Source organism: Rhincodon typus, chromosome 5 (genome assembly GCF_021869965.1).
Source record: "Rhincodon typus isolate 14 chromosome 5, sRhiTyp1.1, whole genome shotgun sequence".
Lineage (NCBI taxonomy): Eukaryota > Metazoa > Chordata > Chondrichthyes > Orectolobiformes > Rhincodontidae > Rhincodon > Rhincodon typus.
The window spans coordinates 73783161-73789160 of NC_063336.1; the positions used below are offsets into that span (position 1 = coordinate 73783161).

Here is a 6000-nt window from a genome sequence, read left to right on the forward strand (position 1 = left end):
TCATCCCTTAATGGTGCCTACTGGTGTGGTGGTCCAAGAGGAAAACAGGAAACTAACCAGGGCTGCAAGACTCTGTATCAGCATCTGCCAAAAAATCTTACAAAAGATTATTAGAAGCAGAAATAGTAGAAGTAAAATACTGAGTGAAACTAGAAAGGGAGGAGATTCAGGAAAGGCTATGTTTTGTGCACGCAAGTTACTCAGTCTGGATGGCTAATATCTCAGGCTGCTGAAGGGAGTGCAAATGGAGATAGTGTAATGGCTTATCATAAGGAAGTTTGGAAAACTATGTATGCAGAAAATGCCAGGGGATTGGACAGTGACGAATCTGGCATCTTATTCATGAAACATAGAAAATAGGAGCCGAGGTAGGCCATTCAGCCCTTTGACCCTGCACACTATTCTATACAATCATCATTTATCATCGAACTCAATACCCTATTCCTACTTTCTCCCCATACCATTTTGATCCCCTCAGCCCCAAGAATTATATCTGGCCTCAACGACATTCTGTTACAAAGAATTCCACAGGCTCACCACTTTTTGGCTGAATCAATTTTCATATGTCAGTCCTGCCATGCCAGGAATCAGTCCAGTAAACTTTTGTGGTACTCTCTCCATAGCTAGAACATCCTCTCTCAGACAATGAAACCAAAACTGCATACAATATTCCAGGTGTGGTCTCACCAAGGTCGTGGGCAATTACAAAAAGACATCCCTACTCCTGTACTCCAATCCACTAATAATGAAAGAAAACTTGCCACTTGCCTTCTTCATCACCTGCTGCACCTGCACCAGCACCATTACTTGGAGCAAATGGTATGTGTAGTGATTGCAATGAGGCCAGCCAGCTGAATCTCAAAGAATGCAAGTTCACTGATGAGGCTGTTAATCTGGTCCAATCAGGGAGCGCTGGTTGACTTAAAAAGGTGGACTGTCAAGGAATACTGACTCTGTATGAGGCAGCACTATTGTTAAGGGCTGTTCATGTTCAAATAAAAGGTGAATTGGTGACAGGTTACTGGCCTCTGTAGAATTATACTTGGGTACCCAGGTCTTGTTGCATCCTCCTCCTTCCCCCAAACTATCATCATTCGGTTAACAATCTGCCTTCCTATTTTTGCTACCAAACTGGAGAACCTCACATTTATCCACATTATACTTCACTTGCCATGCATTTTACCACCCACTCAACAGCTCTTTTTATACATTTATGTTTGATGTAGCTCCTTGCCAAATGTTTTTATTTAAAGTCTAAGTAGAGTACCTCCACGAGATTCCCTTATCCATGTTACTTCCTCATCTCTATCAAATCTCTCTCATCCTTCTCTCAGGAGAACAGCCTCACGTTCTACAATCTGTCTAGATAATTGAAGTTTGGGAGGAGGTGATGGCCAAGTGGTATTATTGCTGGACTATTAATCAAGAGATTTAGATAATGTTTTGGGGGCCCAGTTCAAATCACGCCATGGCAGATGATGGAATTTGAATTCAATAAAAATCTGGAATTAAGAATTTACTGATGACCATGAATACATTGTTCATTGTCGGAAAAACCCATCTGGTTTGTTGTTTAGGGAAGAAAACTGCCATCCTTACCTGGTCTGGCCTGTGTGTGACTCAAGATCCACAGGAAGGTGGTTGCATCTTAAGTGTCCTCTAGCCAATTAGGGATGGGCAGTATATGCTGGCTCAACAAGTGGAGCTCTCATCCCATGAATGAATAAAAATCTAAGTCGACACGAGACCCACTCTCCAGAACTAGGCCCAAGGCCTTCAACACTGACACTTCAAGTGCTCTCTTGTTCCCAATGCATTCGAGACAACTACCACCCTCAGAGGAAAAAAAGTTTCCTCAAGTCCCTTCTAAACCTCCTGCTTTTCACTTCCTGCTCCCTTGTTATTAACTCTTCAAATAAGAATCATAGAATCTCTACAGTGTGGAAACAGGTCATTTGGCCCCACAAGTCCACACCGCCCCTCCAAAACAGCATCCCACCCAGACCCATTCCCCTACCCTGTAACTCAGCATTTCCCATGTCTAATCCATCTAACTTACACACCCCTGGACACTACGGGCAATTTAGCATAGCCAATCCACCTAAACTGCATGTCTTTGGACTGTGGGAGGAAACCGGAGCACCCGGAGGGAACCCACGCAGACACGGGGAGGATGAGAAAACTCCACACTGACAGTCACCTGAGGATGGAATCGAACCCTAGTCCCTGGCGCTGTGTGGCTGCAGTGTTAGCCACTGAGCCACCATGCCGTACCGTGGTCTCTTAGTTTAACAGTGTCCCATGTGGGATCGAATCAAGAACCTTGCTGAAGTCCAAGTAGGCTACATCAAATGTATCGCACCGTATCTACACACCCAGTCACCACTTCAAACAATTCAATCAAGTTGATCAGACATGACCACCCTTCAAGAAAACCATGCTCTGCGTTCTTGATTAATTACTGCCTCACCAAATGCAGATTAATTCTATCCCTCAGAATTGCTTCCAAAAGTTTCGCCACCACCAAGGTTAGACTGACCGGTCTGTAGTTTCCTGGTTTTCCTTGCTCACTTCTTGAATAACGGTACCACAATGGCTGTCCTCCAGTTCTCCAGCACCTCTCCTGTAGCCACAGAGAAATTGAAAATATTTGTAAGTGCCCATGCTATTTCCTCCAATGCCTCACTCAACAACCTGGCATTCTTTTCACCCAGCCCTGGAGACTGATCTAATTTTAAGCCTGCCAGACCACTCAGGACCCTGTGTATGCTAATTTCTTAAATTGTATCACAGACCTTCTCCCCGATTTTTATACCCATATTGTCCCTCTCACTAGTGAACACCAACCCAAAGTATTTATTTAGAAACCTTCCTACAGCCTTTGGCTCCATGCACAAATGACCACTACGGTCCTTATGCGGCCCTACTCTTTCCCTTGTTATCCTTTCACCCTTAATACACCTGTGAAACAACTTACTCTTGGTTAGACCACATCTAGAGTACTCAATGTAGTTCTGAATCATAGAATCCTTACATTATGGAGGCAGACCATTCAACCCATCAAGCCTACACTGACCCTCCAAACAGCAACCACCAAGGCCCACCCCTCCTACCTGTAACCCTGCATTTACGATGGCTAACCCACATAGCCTACATATCCTTTGATTGTGGGAGGAAACCGAAGCACCTGGAGGAACCCACACAGATGTGGGGAAAATGCGCACATTCCACACAGTCACCTAAGGGTGGAATTGAACCCGGGACCCCGTCAGCAGCGCTAACCACTGAGCCACCGTGCCGCCCCTTTATGGTCTCCTGATCTCTGGAAATATATTCATGTCATAGAGTGCATGCAATGAAGATTCTTCAGATTTGTTTCTGGGATGGCGGAACTGTCCTATAATGAGACCCTGAGCAAACTGGCCTTGTATTCTCTAGATATTCGAAGAATAAGAAGTCATTGAAATTTACAAAATATTTCATAGTATAGGCAGGGTAGATGCAGCTGAGGTATTTCCCCTGGCTGGGGAGTCTATTTAACAATTAGGGTGAAACCTGAGATAGGGAAATTCTTTATTCAAAGGGTGGTAAATCTTCTGGAATTCTCCACTACATAGACCAGTGGAAGCTCAGTCTCTGATTTTGTTTATGGTAGAGATTGATTTTGGGCAGCCATGATCATACTGAATGACGGTGAAGGCTTGATAGGCTGAATGACCTACACCTGGTCCTATGTTTCAGATCTTGATCTGCAGCCTTGTAGGTTCTGGTATTTCAAGTGCATATCTGATTTTTTTGTGTGTGGTAAGGTTTTCTGCTTTTGCCACCCTTTTAGGCAGTGAGTTCCAGATCCAACTACTCTTTGGGTAACACATTCCCCTTGAATTACCTCTGAACTTCCAATTTCTTAACTAATCTGCACCCCTAATTATGGGCCCCAGGACCAAAGAGAATACAGCCTTCCTGCCCATTGTACCAGAATCCGTCATAATTTTATACACTTCAATTAGGCCTCCCTTCAGCCTCCTCTAGAAAGCAACTAGCACCCATTCAATCCTTCTTCATAACTAAAATCCTCCAAACTAGACAACATTCTTGTAAATCTTCTCAAATGCAATCAGTTCTTTCCTACAGCACGGTGACCAAAACTACACACAGGACTCCAATTCTCATCAAATTGAAGATTTATTCAGTTCCAGCAATAACCTGCCGGCTCTTGTACTCAATAGCTCTGCTAATAAAGTGGTCAGTAGCCTGTTTGCATTCTTAACCATTTTCCCTCCCTATTCAGCCATTTTCAGGGATCAACAAACACCAAAACACTTCTGTTCCTAAACACCTCATACTTTTCTAATAGTCATTGTGTATTCAGTTCCCAAAGGCTCTACTTCATACTTTTCCAGAGTGACTCCATTCTCCAATGTTTCATCCACCTGACTAGTCCATTGATAGCTTCCTGCTGTTTACAGTTTTATCATTATCAGCAACATAATCAAAATTTGTATTGTATTCAAACATCTTAAGTAAACAGCCCTTCTCCTCTGCATTCAAGTGCTAATCATTGATATAACCCACGATCAGCAAGGGATCTAGTACTGAGCCCCGTGCTAATAATCCTTCACCTTCAATAGCCCTCCTTAAAAAATCATACCACACACAAACATTCCTGAACAAATCCTTACCGACTGTGATTAATCTCTGTCTTTCTAAATTAAAATTTATCATTTGGTCAGATTTTTCTCCAACAATTTTCTCACCACCAAGGTTAAGTTTCTTGTTCTTTCATTGCTCGACCTATCCTCTTTTTTAACCAATGGTACCACACCAGCTGTTCTCTGGTCCTCTGGCACCTCATGCGAGGCCAGGAAGCATCCACTGTTTCTTCTTTCACTTCTTTTGAATCCTGAAATATATTTCATCCGCCAGTGGCAGTATATTCACTTTCAAAGGTGTGATATCCTTCAATACCTCCTGTCTCATTGTTAGTATCATCCAATATTTCACATTCCTCCTCCCTGATTGTAATGTCAGTACTGTCTCTATATTTTGTGGAAACATATTTAAATTATTTGTTATAAGCTCTGCTCAACCTCTGCCTCCACACAAAAGTTATGGTCTTTAATAGTGACCGGTCTGATGAATACTAGGCCTGAAACGTTAACTCTGATTTCTCTCCACAGATGCTGCCGGACCTGAAATTTTCCAGCAATTTCTGTTTTTGTGTCTGATTTCTAGCATCCACAGACCTTTTGGTATTTTTTTAATAAAAGGTTTGCTGTAGTTTCATGATTATCGTCACTTAGACTAGATGTCAATTACAGATTTTATCAATTGAATTTAAATTCCACGAGCTGCCATGGTGAAATTTGAACTAGTATTCCCAATGGATGAGCCTGGCCTCTGGATTAACACTCCAGTGACATTATCACTTCACCAATATTTCCCCCTATTAATATGACCATATTGTTTTTGTACTTCTCAGAGATTTGCCTTCATATTTATTCTTCTATATACCTTTGGGGTCTCTCAGTTATCTGATTGTGGTTTGTTCTTCACTTAAAGTGGCAGGTTCTCATTAGATTCCTAGAATCATAGAATCATGAGAGAATCTTACAGAAGAGACCTTTCAGCCAATCACATCTGTCCTACCAAAGCTAAACTAAATCTACACTAGTCCAACCTTCTAACACTAAGCCCACAGCCATCAATGTTATGACATTTCAAGCGCTCATTCATGTACTTTTTGAAGGCAGTGTGGTTTCCCACCTCAACTATCCTCTCAGGAAGTGCCCTCTAAACTCCCACCATCCTCTGGGTAAAACATGTTTTCCTCAAATCCTCTCTAAACTTGCTGCCATTCACCTTAAAATTATGCCCCTTCCCTCAGACTCTTCAACGGAGGGCACAGCTGTTTTCAATTCAATCTGTCATGCACCCCTCCCCCTGACCCCCATAACATTATCAGCTGTTAACAGAGTTACTACAATTACTACACACATT

General features: G+C 42.5%; 1 protein-coding gene across 1 annotated transcript in view; it reads right to left on the reverse strand.

The window, feature by feature from the left end:
- Positions 1 to 2617, reverse strand: part of LOC109919852 (regulating synaptic membrane exocytosis protein 1-like) — a 424455-nt gene extending 421838 nt beyond the window's left edge. The window contains exon 1 of the mRNA XM_048597070.1: positions 2540 to 2617. The gene's annotated coding sequence lies outside the window, so the exon portion shown is untranslated. The remainder of the gene's footprint in view (positions 1 to 2539) is intronic.
- Positions 2618 to 6000: the final 3383 nt, after the last annotated feature.